At 39.5% G+C, this 18,398-nt stretch overlaps 1 non-coding gene across 1 annotated transcript; it reads right to left on the bottom strand.

The window, feature by feature from the left end:
• Positions 1-18,070: 18,070 nt before the first annotated feature.
• On the bottom strand, positions 18,071-18,152 carry trnaa-ugc (transfer RNA alanine (anticodon UGC)). Its single transcript has one exon. It is a non-coding gene; the product is annotated as a tRNA-Ala (tRNA).
• Positions 18,153-18,398: the final 246 nt, after the last annotated feature.

Below are 18,398 nucleotides of genomic sequence, written 5' to 3'. Positions count from 1 at the left end.
GATAAGCGTCCCCAGGCAAACACTGGAAGGTGTGGGAGAGAGGACGGGAAGAAGAGGGGTGAGGGACAAAGAAGAAGAATTAAGACAAAGTGAGAGTTGGAGAGATTGAGATGACAGAGAGCAGAAAATGGGAATTGAAGAGAGAGCAACATTAGGGAGTGGTTGACTGGGGCTGTGTTTGACTTCGCAAGGTATTGGACGATCAATATCGACGGTCGGAAAGATGCGGTGCTTCATCAGCATCACGGCTTTCATTTCACAGTTATTTGATTAACTTGTCAAAAGCGCAGTCATGTGGGTGGAGTTTTCATCTGCTGCTCTCTGGAGAAATAAAGTTCAGTAAAAAGAGAGAGTTAATCCAAAAATTCTGTCATCATTTACTCATCCTCTTGTTCTTTCAAACCTGTATTACTTTCTTTCTTCTGCAGAACACAAAAGAAGATATTTTGAAGAACGTTTGAAATCAGACAACAGCGGTACCCATTGACTTGCATCGGTTTTGTGTCCTTACAATATATGTCAATGGGTTTTTGGGTGAACTATCACTTTAAGCATTCATGCATTTGTTAAACCCTGATTTTCTTCAGGGAACACAAAAGAGATTTAGCAGTCTAAAGTAACAATACAAATCTATGTAATACTTCTGTATGTTTTGCAAGCAACAACAATGTCTAAGTTTATTTTTTCCCTCCTTTTTGTCCTTCTGTGGTGGGCAACATAAATAAACAAAGTGTAAAAAAGTAAATGATGCAGATGAGTTGTATGATTGCATCACATGCGTCTTACAACCCCAGAAAATCAATAATGTTTTTATATTTTCATTGTTCAGCGGTTTCATGTTTGTAAGTAAGGCCAGATTGTTTGTTGCTGAAAACTTGTTGCATTCATACCTGATCATACAAATTTTCAATTGGTTGACAGAATTTATTTTACTTTATGGAAACCGGCACACTAAATTCTTTGAGATTTTTATGTGTGGACTAAATACTGTAGATCCAGGCAATGAATCACCAACCTAGACAAACAAATCGAGGGTCACAGATCAAGGCAGGTCATCGGCAGCATTATTTTTCAGCTGTAAGCATGAAGCAGATGATGGCTGCTCCATTCTCCTTCAGGTCGAGGGTGCATTATCTTTTAATGCCAGATCACTCTTTACCTCTCAGCCTGTCGTACAGTCCACACTCCCAAATACCACAGGCATTACCATCAAATGATTCCTGTCACCTCTCCCAATGCGGGGGGATTTGCAACAAGCCCGGGCTTATGAATCAAACAAACAATGAGAGCGAGCGGCCCGGCGTGCCTGTGTAGATGAGCCGAGGTGTGGGGATGCAGAGCAAGCAGACAGGTAGCTGGTGATAGCTGTCACGCTGGATGTTTTAGCCCTGACAGGTGGCTGATTAGAAGGCGATGAAACGGGGGAGCGGAAGAAATGAGGGCAAGCGAAAGAGAGAGAGAGAAGACATGGAGCTAAAGGAAGGCACAGCGGAATGCGCTGATCTGTACTGTTTGTGCACCAGCCATGCATCCGTCTCTTTAAGACACGCACAGTCTTAACAGCATGCTGACTTTATCTGTCTTCAGGTCTGTCTCTTAGTATCTTAGTATAGAAAACGACTATATGACAAGAAGTTTCTTGTCTCTCTCTTTCTCTCTGTCCATCATGTTAAGTTTATTTAAGGAAGTCATGCACACTCAGCGTCGAAGTTTGACTGACCTCACTCCATGCTGTAAGTGAGAGCAGTCGTTGATTTGTTAGGTCTCTGATGGGATGTGCAATGGGATTGTTGCGTGTTGACACCCTGTCATTCAGAAATGATGTCCAGCATAACGGCTGTGTGTTCAGATGACACTGCGCATCAGGAAATGTTTGATTATTCGAGAAATGCCACTCAATGATCTCACGGCTAGACTTGCCTAGTAGAGAGCGAGGAAAGTTGAGAATGCAAACTTGTTTTGTATGTTTGGGGGGGATGTTGTCTGTGTACAGGGGTCCCAAAAGTCTGCGAAAGTGAAAAGGCTTCCATTTGTGTATTTTCATTACAACTTATATTTTATTAGCACAAAGTTGAAATGAGAATTGAATATGTATTTTAGAATTTCCTAGCATTAAGTGCATTTTGTCTAATTTTTTCATAGATCTCAGGAAATTATATTTAGACCAAAATATGAATAACTGGCGTTGCATTATAAAGGCTTAAATCTTTTCATTTTTCATCAATCTACTTATTTTTAACCCTTATATTATTTTATTTATTCCGTTTAATTTAATTAAAAATGTGTTATTACGTTTTAATTATTTTATTAGATTTTAATCTCAGATTGGAGTGTTTGTACGTATGAAGATGAAAAATATGAAGATTTCTATTTCTTAGACCATTTGGCAAAGCGTGAATACTGGTCCAGAAGCGTTTACTGTTTTAGTTCTTTTTAGCACTACACATGTTAGAATAAAATATAAACAACATTTTAAACATCAAAGTGTTAAACAAACATTCTTAAAAATGTAAAATAAACAGAAAACCAAAAACTGAAACAAGAAGTGCTTCTGGATCAGTGTTGTTTACATCTTACAAAATGGTCTATAAGGCATCAATAGTCAGTAGGAGTGAGAAGATTAAGAATCTGAGATTGAAGAAGAAAGAGCTGCTCACCCCCATCAAGGTGCCCTTTGAGAATCTAAATATTGGGGGTGTGACAGTGAACATGAGGAGGGAAAAATAGACCATGAGAGCGAGAAAAATGGAAAGATGTTGATTCTTAGTGAACGCAACAGTGATGTCTCAATACATCTCTGACTCCTCCAACCGCCACATTCAGTTGTATCTTAGGATGCGTTAACTCTTTCATGAACATTTTTTTCCTCTCTCGCTCTCTCTGTCTGCTCACTTTAGATGTCTGGTGCAAAGTCCTGTTCATAATTCATCTCTCTTTCTTTCTTCCGCTTGACCTGTTTGGTTACAATAAGTGCGACAGGCATTTGTCTTACTCTCCCTCACTGATTCTCTACTAGCCAATGCTCACAGCCACTAATGGAGGATACAGATGCCACATAGTCAATAATGAAGAGAAATGCCACGTCGTGTGTTGTGGTCAGACAAGTATAGCTTTCTGCATATATTCACAGACATAGTTGCACGCACACATTTGTTTTATTGTTATGGTGTTGACCTCCAGTTGACTTATTTTTTTACATCATGCTAACTGTAATTGGCAATTTAAATGTGGAAAGAGTTTCTTTCTGATGTTTTCCTCAAAGCTGGGCTCCCACAATGTAGTTTCTTTTCATAAACTGACACTAATATTAGACATAGATCTGTATTTTGCTAGATGTCCATACACACAGTTTGTAAGCATATAGAACAAAAATGGCAAGAAGTTGCAGTGCATTTATAGTTGGATATATTCGGTGCATATGATAAAGGTTAAAATTTAAATAGTTAATTGTAAAATCATCAAAGCAACTTCTGTAGTTATGACAATAAAAACTTAAATTTACAAAAGGTAAATTTACATATACTATGAACGTGATATATTTTGCATTAGTACTCAGTGGAAGTTTAGTTAACACCTTAATACCATATTTTTAATATTTTTGCCATCTGATTGTGCAAGGCTTGTTTTTTCTTGTGTATATGTAGGGCTATCACAATATACATGAATTGTCAATAACCGTGATTATATTATGAGTGTGATGCATTGGTCAGAAAACAGAAACAAAATAAAAATGAATAAAAATTAAATAAATAAATAATCCCCAAATTAAATATGAATTTGCATCATTTATGTATTTAATTTCAATATATATTGCTATTGATATTGCAAATTCTTATGCACAGTAATCAGAATAATCATGTTGCGAAAATCTGATGTTTTGACAGCCCTAGTCTCATGTAATAGGCCAGTTAAACTCTATTAAACATACACCAAGAAAACAGTCTCAGAAGTTCCAGGAAGCTTTGCTGGTCTCACACACAAAGGAATGACAATAAAGGAACCAAATGTTGACTCACAGGACCATAGTTAAACTTCTGCAAAAAGTGATAATTATACACTTTACTTAAATACTTATAAATACATACTGTATTTTAAACATATGCAGTGGTTTGACAATTGAAGAAAAGTTTAGGGTAAACAGAGCAGATTAAGGGAATGAGGGCATATCCTCTATCATTTCTCACATTCTCATATTGTTGTCATCCTATCTTATGTCATCTCTCCCTCTTTTCTCTGACTCTCTCTTTCCCTCTCTCGTTGAGTGTTTGCTCTTTTCTCTTATGATAAGGCATTGTGAGCGTACCTCAAACTAGTGTCCCTCGTTCACACACACGCACACACACACACACACACACACACACACAGTGTTGCTGTCAGCGTGCAGGCCAGGTCTGTCACTACTAAAGGTAATGCCTCATTAGGCCCGTGAGGACCGGGGTGAACCCGGTGCTGCGGCCCGTCCTGTCTGCCTGCCCCTAATTGGATCATCTCTACATCCTCCCGCTGGCAGGGGCTGAAAGGAGGTGTATGAGGGGCTGAGGTGGGGTAAAGGCTCTGGAATTCTCCAGAGAGTACGATCAGCTCTGGAGACTGGCTTTATGGCGGTGTATTGTAGGGAAATGACATCCTTTACCCTTTAGAGAGAGACACAGGATCAAACTGCAGGTGACCAGGAAGGTCCTGGAAAATGATCTGTCAGCATGTGCCGGATCTGGTGTGTGAATTTGCTGATATGTGTTGGGTGTGTGTTTGTATTCGTGTCGATTAGCTATCCACACGCTTTGCCCTTTATGCTGCTGTGCAGAGGGCATGCAGGGATTGGAAAGATGGCTGCCCTGCTTGAAGGATTTGGGGCATGAGGAAAAAAGCAACATAAAGATGCAGAGAGGATCAGACTTTTCATCCGATTCCCAAGTCGAAGGGGGATTTACACTTGGTCACTTCATGCGTTTTTACTTCATGCGATAGTTGAGACTAATACAACGTGACCTTTTGTAGATGCATCTTGTTTCCGTGTATAAACTTTACACTCGAACACTTGTTAGTTTTGCAGTATGATAATAGATTTTTATCTGTTACATAACCCAGCAATAGTGCATGACGGTAATGATTTTCACTAGTTGCAGGTTATACCCAAAGGTCCAATGTATGAAATTGAGAGGCATCTAGCGGTGAGGTTGTGAATTGCAACCATGGCTCACTCCACCGCTCGCCCCCCCTTTCGAAGCAGTACGGTGGCTGACACAGGATTAAAATGTTGTCACATTTTTGCTTCTTTGCCGAAGGAGGTAACGTATAGAGAGCAGTTTGTCTGTTTAGGGCTACTGTAGAAACAACATGGCCAATTCCATGCCAGGGGACCTGCAGTGTTTGTATAAATAGCTCATTCTAATGTAATAAAAACATAACAATACACTACAGTAAGGTGTAAATAATAGTAAAATAAGACACACAAGATAAGCGATTAAAATACACAGGGAGAGTAGATGGTATAAATTAATGGTATGTATTAAATTCACATTGGTTTTTGGTATAATAATACCCACGTATTTATCGTCTGACCAACGAGATTAAAATCTATAAAAATACATCAAATGTAGCTATATGTTTTCATTTTTTATTATTTTAGCGTTATTTTCTATTTTTTACTGTTCTATATCAAAATCATATTTCAGACCTGTGCGTGCAACACTTTTTACATCATCGAAAACAAAAATGACGACAAAGTTTTGTAGTGGAGGTAATTATAACATTAAGGCATACAAGTCTTCCTAGTTTGCCTTTAAAAAACTGTAGCATGGGCACTTTAGATTGCCTTGATTTTCTGAGAAAGCAGGATGCTCTCCATTGATGTTCAGGGAAAAAATTGAGAGATTAAAGAGACTTCACTTAGTTATCACGAAGCTTGTAAAATTGTAATGATAATCTAAATCTGGGAGTGGATCTCCACACCCAATCTAATGTGATCCTCTTAAGCATGTCTGCTATTCAGATCAGTAATATCAAGGTTGCAAGTGATGTGTGGAACGTGCAAGTGTGTGCCGTCTCTCTCTCTCTCTAAACCTCTCATCTTTAGATACTGCTCTTTTAATCAGAAAGTGATTGAAGAGGAGCGCCTCGGCCACTTTGAATATCCATTTTAGTCAATTAATGGCGTTTGTGACATTTGTATGAAGTTGATGGGTGCTCAAAGGGGCTTCAAATGCCGGAGGGAGGAGCGGCTCGCACGAGGCGACACGAGAGAAGTATCGCAGGAGCGAGAGACGTGATTGATTCTGATTATTGATTACTATTAGGATGGCTCTTTTGAAGGCTGTGCAGGTCATGCTTAATTGAGATGCCGGAATGAACAGGAGATCAGATCAGATCAGATCAGGAGTGATGGAGAGAGAGAGAGACGGGTAGAGCAAGCTTCTCAAACACACTCCTACTTTTATCTGTTTTTCTGCTCTTGAAGCTCGGGCAGCTCTCTGCTTGAGTGGCGACATAAACCCAGCAACACCTTACTCTGAAAATGTCACATCGCCCCAATTAACCGGTCGGCTGCCGCTGCTGTCCGCACCCTGAGCAAGATTCCGGCCCGCTCCCCCCGGCCTGCGTTCATCCGTCTTACACGTGATTGTTTATTTCCTTGTTCATTGGTTTGATTATAGCCATTTGTTGGGAATTGAAGGCAGTGGAGGGAAAGGAAACTGTTCTGAAGTCAGTTCTTTCTTCTGTTTTCACACCATCCCTACACCCACACAACCGATGGATATGTTCTTCTGTCAGTCTGCCAGTCCTCAATGCACTCAAGTTGTTCTATGTTTGGGTCCCACAGCTAGTAGCCCTCCTTGGTCATACTGTACGACCCGATCTGCCACCCTCAAAATGCAGACAACGAGGTACATTCAAGCAAGTGTAGTCCTAATAAACTGTCACTTTAAGGCAGGTAAACTCTGACTCACTCTGGCTCGAGTCTATCAACTCGTGGCATCCAGCAGTCAACCTCCATATACAACATTTTTCTTCTCACAGGCTCTGGCTGGGTCTCATTTCACTCCCTAGTTATGTCATAAAACAGTGTTGTGGACACAAATTTGGGTTTATTACTTTCTTATCCGTACGTATTGCAAAACCGGATTATTTTAGCTATGCGACATAATTTTATAACTCCGTTCTCACAGTATTTTTCAACAGCTGCCTCGTTTGTTTTTTTTATTTTTTATTGCTCCTAAGCAATTTTAGAACATTTGGAAACATTTGAGATGAAGTTGAAACTCGAATGGAGCTGTGAACTCGATTAAATAATCTGAGCTATGAAAGAGCGTTCTGTGAGAAATGCAGTCTCCGGGTCGCTGAGAACCTTGATCTACTATCAACAGTGGAACACTAATTATGTGGGTCACAATTACAAGGTTGTGCATTAAAACACACATATTTAGAAACTTTCAGACAGTAAACAAAAATCTTTTTAATGAAACATCTTGTTTCCATTTCATGCACATTAAGATAATTACAAACAAAATCTTTCTTAAAAGACAGAAGCTTTGTCTTTATACAATTTTACATTTTCGACATATGACATTTCTGCACATACAGCCATGAAAAAAATTAAGAGACCATTCCAAATCTTAATTTAATCTAGATGTTTTGTGGCCATTTCAATGTAGTGTCTGTTAAATTTAAACAAAATCAAACCTCAGGATTGACATTAAGTCATCCAACAGCAATGTGAAAGACGGACAGAATGACAAGAACTGTGATAAGAGAACTGCGAGGTTATCACTTTTCCTAGATACATGTGCAAATATTGTTGTTGTGTTGCTTAAAAATGAATCTGAACTTGTTTTCTTTGCAGTATTTGATGTCTGAAAATACAGAGCATCTTTTCTGTTATTTTGACCTGTTTCTCCAGTTTTCCTTTTTTGCAAATAAATGCAAACCGAAACAATATTTTTTACAAAAAATTTGGGGAGAAATATTGTTAGTTGTTCACAGAATGAAACAAAATGATATTTGCCTAAACACATACCTATTAATAGTCAATTTTGAAAAACTAAAAATGATTTTGAAATGGTGTTTTCCGCACCTGTATTGAACAGCCAATGCTCAATTCTTTTTTTATGATTAATTTTTTACAATAATACAGCCTTTGAAATAGCTGAATTACTAGGCAGTACATTTATACACTCCCTTAACTTTCTCATTTCTTTGTTTTGTCTTTCTCTATCCTTTTTGGTTCCGTCAGCTCAGATTGCTGTCAGGGAGGGTGAGTGGGTGGGAGGGAGGGAGGGTAATGCTGACACCATCAGCCCTCCCCCTGAACGAAACATGTTCATTAAGGCGAATCTGTAAGCTGTTGCTGAAATAAATAGCACCATTCTGTGATGCTCCACTGTGAATGCAAAACCAACACCAAAAAAAGACAACATGAGCCGGGGAGGGAGGACGGAAGGCAGGCTGCAGCCGGCATTTTACTCTTTGACAGTAACGTCTTTTAATTGGTGATTCTACAGATAATTACATGAGGTGTTGCTTGTAGCCGGAGGCGACCGGCACCTCCTGGTCTTTAGAAGATTCTATAAATTCCCTTGCCCTTTGTTCGCCTGGAGTCTTTGAGCGGCTGCTCACTCATGTGATTCCTCATATGTTATGTTACTCTTGAACTGTTTACTTAATGTCTTATGTACAATTTTTATTTTTAAGTTCGTTTCTTAAAGGACTTTCTTTCTTCCGCAGAAGACAAAAGAAGATATGTTGAAAAATGTTGATAACATACTAACTAATGCAAGTGAATGGGGGGCTGTTAACAACATTCTTCAAAATATCTTCTTTTGTGTTCTGCAGAAGAAAGAAAGTCATAGGTTTGAGTAAATGATGACAGAATTTTCATTTTGAAGTGAACTACTCCTTTTATATTAGGGTTAGTTGTCATTTGGGTTGTATCTCAGCAGCTTCTGATTGTTTTTTTCTAGATATGGTTTTGTACTTTACAAAGTTAAAAAAAAGCCCTCCTAATAAGAATATTATTTGCGATAATTTATATCTTCTAAACTGAGGTTCTAATATTACTGGTAAACAGTTGGTTAAACAGGTGGACTAGCATATTCTGACAGTACAGCTTTACAATTAAGAAAAGATTTGAACATAAAACTTGAAATGTGTTATTAGCACTATGGTATTTTTTATTCAATGTCAGGTAGCTCACTACTGTTCATTATGTTCAGTTGTAAATAAATAATAATAAATATGCATTATCAAAAATAAACCTACCTTAAGAAATACTCAGTAACAAGTGTGACAACTAGCCCCAGTCTCAGTTTGTGCAGTATATTTATGTCAGCATTTGCTTTATTTTGCTTGTGTTTTTCCCCTTAAAACAGCAGTCTGTGTACCACCCAACTGTTCTGACCGTTAGATGCACAAGGGACCAGCTTGGCAATATATATAAACTAAAAGGCAATTCTTGTTTATTTTTGGAGGACACTGGCCTGCTCTTTGCTGTCCTCCCCTGGGGTGCATGGCAGTAGTCAGTTATTACTGTCAGTTCTCTCGCGAGGCACAGAAATTTGTGAAGGGTCAGAAAAAGAACTACAAGAACAGTACTTACTTAAGCTCTCCGCTTCTACCCGTGTGCTGTGAGACTCCGATCAAAATGTACACCCCACATCTCAATATAATAATAAACTGAATTCACCGCACATTCAGACAGAAACTAAAAAAGTGGACAAAGAGTTTCATTTCACAAGTAACACAGACAGACCAATGACTGCTAATTAAAAGTGTTTTGTTGTGGTTTAATAGGTCATAGATTAGCATCACTTACAGTACATGCACGCTTGTTGTTTACATAATTGTTCACATTTTCCAGTTGCTTTTTGATATAGCCATGTAGACCAAAAAACATCATTCTTTAAAAAACAGCCTCAAGATTTAGGCTGTTATTGATCTTTACCACCTTTGTTAAAGTGCAGGTAACACACGCAGTTTCTGCCAATCTCATATTAATCTTGAGTTCCTGTAGAGTAGTATGGCAAACTTCATATCTTCGAAGACTGTTTAGTTTGATCACATTTATGAAAGACAGATACAGCATTACGATTATTTCCGAAAACAGTCGACCTCCTGAAGGCGTGCAGTGCAGTGCACACAATACATCATTGCATTATCCCTGCATAAGTGTTGATGCATTATAAATTTGTGTTGTTTACATAATGCATATACTGTATGTGCCGATTGCCAACAAAACACAGACATGACTCAGTTTCACTAACCGCTTGCGGTTCATGTCCGGCGTCTTTTAGCGCTGGGACTGCTCCATCTATCAGTTTCAAATGTTCCGCAAATCCAGTGTTATATCCACCATTTACATTTCTGCATTTGGCATCACTTTTATCCAAAGCGACTTACATTGCATTATATTATACATCTGTTAAGTATGTGCAATCCCTGGGATCGAACCCATGACCTTGGCATTGATAGCGCCATGCTCTAACCAGTGAGCCGCAGGAAAGTTTATATAGCATTAATCTCCAAAATGCAGTGAACAAACAAACGGAGAATTGTCCAATAAGGGACTAGGATCCCTTGTTACCAAATGGGAGTTCATGTTCGAAAAAAACGAGTGTATCGAGCACAGAAATACTACGTCATGCGTCCAACTCATTTTTTTTACATGTTGACCATGTTAAGCATGAGAAGCCAGCAGTGAAAAGAAGTCAGAATGCATGAAATAGCTAGTTACACCACCTTCAACTTCAAGAATGTATTTATAGTTGTTATCTGTGTCTGAACAGACTTTGTTGGCACATCATGCAAAGGTCACATAGTCTTCTTCATAAAGCCTCTTCAAACACACCGGGTTGCTCATTCAAGTCTAATTTCGCTAAAAGTGTATTTGCCAATCCAAAGCTTATACTGCTGCCTTAAAATCAGCATGCACGTGCAAGATTATAATCATCATTTGATACAGTTATAGGTCTGCACTGCCCGGGCAACCAACCGTTAAAGTTACAGTCGTCCTTTTTGTCATTCCAGAATGTGATGTAAGTGGAAAACAATCACATAGTTTTTTTGGTTATTGTGATTTTTGGGATGTTTTGTTAGATTAGGTTATCTGTTATCACACACGTGCTAGATAAGGTTGGTCTTAAGCTCACGTTGATGTTTGCTGCAGTGCTTCTCTTTCCTATGATCCATCATCAACGGCATTGTACAGGTTGACATTTTCATTTAGCAGATTTGTGTGGAGAAAGTAGAGATGGGATTCGTGATTAGGCCGGTGATACTGTTACAAATGAGCTGGAGGTGGTCTGCGGAGCTCACACTTTGTTTATTTGTCCCCAGATTTTGGAAGAAATAAATTAAAGGACGAAGGAATTGAAATCGTAATGAGAACAGCGAGTTTTGCACCGCCGTGTTTTCGGCGATAATTGGGAAATAACAAAGACAACCTTGTCAAACCAACGTAATTATAAAGAACAATACAGCGTTTCGCGGTGTGAACCTTTAATTGGACTAACCTTTTCTTTTAGCCCTAAATCTGCATCTTGGTGATATCTGAACTTAAACAACTGAATTCATCTTATTTCCCGTGGATAGTTCTGCAAGGCCAGAGCAAAGTCAGCCAACAGAGAGATTTCTCGAAAATATTTGCCCAGAAGCCTAAAACTCCCGATATTAAATTGAAACGCGATAAAGATATTTAAATCATTTATTAAGAATGAAGAGCGCTCAATTGATTTGAAATGGAAAGGCTGTTCCTTGCTTTCAAGATGGATATAGCTTATGAAAAAGCCCTGAGGGCAAAATATATTGCAGACTCTGTGAAACATGCAGTCATTCACTACCTTAAATGAGATGTCAGTTCTAATGTTCTTCTGAGGAGCAACCGGCTCTTCATGCAGGTTATGCGTGCCATACCTTTCCCATCCTAATGGGCAAAATAAAGGACAGATAAGAGGAGGTTTATGAGAAAAAGACCACGTGATGGAGTGAAAGCCGGCGTCAGTGGACAGAACAGCGGGGAAAACTGTAAACACTGGGATGGAGAGGCCAATGAACAGCAGATACCCTAGAGCGAGTGCATTTAAGAATGGAGACAGAGAGAGAATGACAGATGCACTGAGGTGGAAAAAGGAAGTAATATAAGTAAAGTCAAATTTAAAGGCCAAGACAAAACGAGAAAAAGAGAGCGGAGCTAGATCTTCAAGTGGGAGACAGTGATCAAGCTAAGCCATCAGTCAGCTTTAGGCAATGTTTCTTGACACGCTTTTACCAAATCCGGCGCAGGTGAGGCTTCGGGACTTCGGCTAATTGGGGTTACACGCATCAAAGAGTAAACGGGGCTCGTAGGTGCAGATTACCGTGGCGGGGACCGGCGCGCTGATCTCCTCCGGCTGGCGGTAATGTGCACCCTGACTGAGAAAGACCAGGGGTGGCTGATAAGAGCAGGAAGGATGAGAAGTGATGTGTTGTGTGCAGGAGATGATTTGTGTCACTAATTAACTGTGTTTATTTTTGTCTACTGTGTTTTTGCTTGTGATAATACACGGATGTGACAATCTGAGCAGGCAAAATGGAAAATTCTGCTTGATTTGGATGTCCTGTCTGCATATTTGACAAAAAGTCGGAGTGATGAGTAATTTGGAAGAGACAGTTTGCAGAGTAAATTACGGTAAAACCATCAAATATAAATTATGCAATGTACCGACAATACGATTACAACACAATAGAGAATAAAACAATCAAAAAGAATTATGATCCTGACGTGTGCAATACAGCGCACTGTACAAGAATAAGACACAAAACCATGCAAACGCAGCAAAGTCATGTTTAAAGAATATCTTTTCTTTCATTTAGGAATATTGATTTTCAAGCGCCAGAGTGTCAGCATTCAAACAGCGCTTTTATTACGAATATCACTTTTTCCCCTTCCCTGTCACTTTCTCGGTCTTTAATTCTCTGCCTGTTGTTCTATCCTTCTCATTTCTCTTCTTTCTGTGTCTTGGCAAAGTTGTCCATCTGGATTTGTTTGCATGAGGCTGAGGGGCAACTGAACCAACAACCTGTCTGATGAGCATCAAGAACGCCTGCATGCTCTGGCTCGCTCATCTGTTTACTCACGCACACACGCTCAGCCAGACAGGAAGGGAGAGATGTGCTTTCTTCAGATGCAGAGCTTGTGCAGCTGCCTTGAGAAGCATTATAATTGGTATCCACCAAACTGTCAAAAGTCTGTGACTTTTACTCCGTTGTATTTGAATGTAAGAGATACAATGATCGATGATGAGGCCTGATCAGGATAGAGAGATGTACTGACACGATGATGTCAGATAAAACTCAGATGATTATCAAGGAAAGGAGATTGATTGGATTGATGCATGGGCATATAGAGTGATCTCTGTATTTGAGCGAAAGCTGGACTGAGACGAGGTGTGGCGTCCGTATGGCTCGTGTCATTTCAAACCTGCATGGCTTTATTTCTTCTGCAGAACACAAAAGAAGAAACGTATATCTGTTGTATAACCAATGCAAGTCAATGGGTTACCACTGTTTTTCGATTATCAACATTCTTCAAAATATCTTCTTTTGTCTTCTTCAAAAGAAAGTAAGTTCTACAGGTTTGAAATGATAAGAGGGTGAGTAAATGTTGACAGAATTTTCATTTGTGAACTATCACTTTAAGTCTTGCTTAACTGTGCCCTTCGTATGGAAAATAGCCGCCAACTTGGACATGAAACAAGTCACATACATTTTAAAAGACCTGTGTTTTAGTAAAGGATGACAGAATTTTCATTTCGGGGTGAACAGTCCCATTCAAGTAAACCGATGTACATTGTGATCGTGTGAAAGAGTGAGTCTGAGAGATGGAAGAACCAATGAGGAGTGACAGACATATAGACAGAAAGGGACCTTTTTCTGTTCTCGAGCACAAACTGAGACCGAGAGCAGGATGCGAATAAAACTGAGGGTCTCAGGAAGCAGTAAATATTGAGAAAAAAATAAAGGTGCAAGTTCTTATAGATTAAGAGAGAGCGAAGCAGAAGAGGTTTAGGGGCAAGCAACGTGTTGTCAAGATTCAGGAGGAAGGGTTAAAAGGTGCAAGAGGTGAGGGATGTGTAGACGCCTAATGAGCTCGCAGTCTGCAGAAACACACACACACCTCTGCACATCTACTGCATGCCTCACCTCGCCCATATTTCCAAGAAGTGACATTTTTCTCTGCCTGCTGTCAGCTTCTGTCTTTAAGTGATTTTCGTGTGAGTTTTGTCCCTGTGGGCGCACAAGTGAATGAATAAGGCAACATGAGTGATGTGTTTGTCTTTCATTTAACAATAAGGGCGAATTATATTATGTTCTTCTTATCTATCCATTTATTGATTTATTGATTGGATGTTCTGAACTCTTTGTCATTCTCTTGAATGTTTGTTTGCAGAGACATTCTGTGGTTGACATTTGAAAAAGGTGAAGAAATAACAAAGTCTGAGATCGTTACATTTATGAAAAACAAACCTTTTTCACTAACTAATGACATGTGTGAAATACAAATGATGTTATCCGCAAAACAATTAAAGTAAAAGAAAATCTGTGAATTTCAGGTTTTTATGCAGATGATGAAATAAGAACTGCCGTAACGTTTCTTTCACTTCATGGTGAACAGTTATCACGTTTTTAGATCTTTGTACTGTATGTGTTCATTGTATTTTGATGGTTGACAAAAAAAACAAGCCCTTCTTTTATCGTCCTGAGTCTTCTGCTGATAGTCTCTCTGTGGCCTGTGCTTTCTTTATCTGTACCTTTCATTTACACATCCAGACATCCTTCTCTTTTTATCTAAATCTCAATCGTCATCTCTCTGTTATGTTGGCTTTTATGTTGCTGTGCCCTCCGAAGACCCCGTCCGGCTTGCTCATTCTTCATTTTCTCCCCTCATCGTCTGTCTCATTCTCTCCCTTTCTGTCACGCTCTCTGTGTTGTTGAAGTGCACTTTTGATGGGAGCAAACGCTGGGACATTTAGTCATGGGAAAATTGTCAGCGCATAAATATGCACACTTTCCCGTCACACATGCAAATAGCAGATAAGTAAGATGGCCATATAGTTCATGATACATTACTGTTGAAAAAACTGAAGCCAGCATTTGTATATTTATATAAAGTTATTTCTGGAAAGTGGTCATTTGGTTACAGTCTAACTTGTTGAACTATCTTAGTTCAGCTGGTCTTTCTCATTACTTGTAGCATAAAAATATCTTTCTGGTTAGCATCCAAAACATAACATATTTAGCCCAGATAGAAGATGCAGAACGGCTTCAAATGTACTACAGTACACCCCTGCAAACCTACAGAACCGAGCGTACCTCATCAACAGACATGAAGTTAGAAACAGTAAACACAAAATAATCGTTATGGCTTCCAGCTAAGGTCAACTTGTGTGTGCTCTAATGCATTTAAATGAGAGGGCAAAAACGAAATGGAAATACAGTAAAGAGGAGGCTGGAGAAACTAAATATGCCATCAATGATTTGGAGGTAAATGTCCCAATATAATGTCCCGATAAAACCAAAATAGATTTAAGAGTTATGAAACCCATCTTAAAATCAATCAAATAGAACAACTGGGGGTTAGTCCCATCTACAATAAAAATAGAATGGGAATTTGACAAATACCCTCAGGGGACAGCACCAATACTTCCAGCCATGCCTAAAGGCCAGAGTTCAGATAACTCTATTATATTTAAAGCTCTTCTTGCCAACTCCCTTCTGCAGAGTTTCATCCACAGTACCTGAAATTCTGGCCCGCGCTCAGGCTGAACTGAATTACAGTCATCTCCACGACATAATACTCCCTAAAATACGGTTTAGTCTTCTAGAGCCATTGAGTTATTAACAGGTTGTAATTAAAAAAGATAACATGGTTGCCATGGGAGCATGTACTGTGCCGGTATTGCCAGTTAAAAGAAAAGGCGATTTTCCCTTCTGTTGTCAGCCAGTCAGCCAGAAATGTTTGTTTATTTTTACGTCGTACAGTTTAGCTTACAAAGTCTATACCATCAATTTACCAGTCATACACTTTCTTTTTTTCCAATACAAAACCTACACAAACGTATGCTGACATAAGCATAAAAACTCGTTGAGATACTCAGCGCTTACTATCATATATTTGTTTAAGTGTTATAGTATTTAATATAAATACCTTGCTTTAAACGAATTAAACTCCTCGCTCTGCGCTACACCCACTGGAATATTTTCTAACTAGGCTGAGAGGACCTCAGAGGTGAGAAGTGATAATGAAGATGTGTTATTTTAATGCGCTCATTAATTTATCATGGGCTGTCTTATTTAAGTACTGTAAAGGCACATTCACCTGTATGCTTTACTTCAACACTGAAATCACACCAAGTCTGTTTTACCACAAATAATAATTTAACCTGTTAATGAGATACATTTTAGCAATAGCTGGAAAGCAATGTTTTATGAAGTGGGTTGCAGGTGTACATACCAGCAGCATTACAATGGTACTACTTAAGACCTCACTGTGTGAATTGTGCTTTGGAATTAATATACAATTCAGCGGGCATGATACATTTTTAGGTTTAATGTGCAGAGACATTTATACACTAGGTTAATTCTTCCATAAAGTAAACACTGTTAATGCTCTGGAGCTATATCAAAACATTGTTATTGCATCATAACCAGCCCGGCATTGGCTCGAGCAATGCAGTAAGTGTGAGGCGGAACTGTTTGATCGGCTTATTGCAAACAAGGGGGTATTTTGAAAACCTGTCATTGCAATGCAATTCAGTAAGGTGCTACTAGCGGTGCAGAAATGACACACTTCACCTTTAATGTTTTATGTAAATTTACATGTTTGTGTGTACCTTGCCCCATCTGTATATGTTTTGCTGCAGTCCCATCTATGTAATTGCTATAATAAAGCTATCACACGCATCAGCCGTGCGGGATGTGTCAGGAACAGCGAGCAAGCGAGAGAGAGAGACTGTTTATAGGACTTCTGGAAGGACAGGCATACAGTTCTCACCTCTCATGTACAGCTGGGCTCTCAGACTAGGCCAACCTCATATATTCAGGGACAAATGAGAGGCTCTCTTTTAATTAGTGCAAACATAAGGAGGCAGTCACCTTGCCACTGCTGGGCCTGATTCCAAACTGTGCAGCCAACAACAGAGAAGGGGGAGGAGGGTTAGGGGCTGAAGAACGCTGAAGGGGGCCACTGGGTTAAAATAATAGGTGCTCCTTAGGATAGAGGGGCTGGAGCACCCGTGCATGTGTAGGTTATGTCAGTACTGTAATATGTTAGTGGAAAAATCAAGAAGCATTTGTCAGGGTGGGTAATGGTAAATGGTGTTTGGAAGGTGTTTAGAGGTTGAAACGCCCTCGCCGCAGAGGATGAGATCCATTGGGACTCAAAGTGTTAATTTGTACGGAAGCATTTTTTTCTGGAAGTTAGCAGATTTTATGAATCACCCACACTGAGGCTGTTCCTGTAGTGGTGCAGGGAGACTGCCGTAGTTTGTTTCGGAAAATGGCCTGGGGAGAGAAAAGAGCTAACGTGGTATTCCGAGGTGCAGTTAAAAGGTTGCTTAGCCTCTCAGATAAATCATTTATCCGGAGCCGAGTCCCTCTGTTGCTTACACTTGGATTTCCACCCAACGCATAGCCGTTTGTCTTTAGCCATGCTTTCTAACAAACACACTCACATAAACGCACAAGCGCACGTACAGTAGCAGATCCAGTCTCCCAGAGGGGTTTTAGACTTGTACAGCTGATGGATCGGATCCTCCAGACTGGTATAGCTCCATTGAGACTCAGGGAATATGTCTGTCTGCGGGTGTGTGTGATTACACATTGTTTCTTTATGTGCCCTGCAGAGAAAAACAAACATGCACGTGCACTACATCACTTCGCTTCGTGTCCCCTGCATGCAAGCATGCAAGCATGCACATGTACATGTACACACACACAGCATGCATGCACAGAAATTTACATTTACATTTATGCATTTGGCAGACGCTTTTATCCAAAGCGACTTACATTGCATTGTGTTACACATTTGTTTCTGACTATGTGCAATCCCCTGGGATCGAACCCATGACCTTGGCATTGCAAGTGCCATGCTCTAACCACTGAGCCACAGGAAAGCGAATTGCTTTATATTATTTAGGGTGTTAGGGACATTTAATTTAGCATGTATGATAGTTTCAGCAGAGTGTGAACAAATACATGCACACATGCTTGCACAAATAGACTTTATATAGAAATGCAGTCTTACTTTACTGCCGAGATCATACCGTAGTGCAAAAGGTCATGGACTCCAGTGCCGCACTGCAGTCCAGGCATCTGAATGTTTATAAAATGAAAATAATAATGTGTTCTTTTATTTCACGCATCTTATA

The sequence above is a fragment of the Triplophysa rosa genome, linkage group LG11 (genome assembly GCF_024868665.1).
Source record: "Triplophysa rosa linkage group LG11, Trosa_1v2, whole genome shotgun sequence".
In the NCBI taxonomy this organism is placed as follows: Eukaryota; Metazoa; Chordata; class Actinopteri; order Cypriniformes; family Nemacheilidae; genus Triplophysa; species Triplophysa rosa.
Note: the sequence above shows the minus strand (reverse complement) of the source record. Positions and strands in the feature narration are given on the sequence as shown.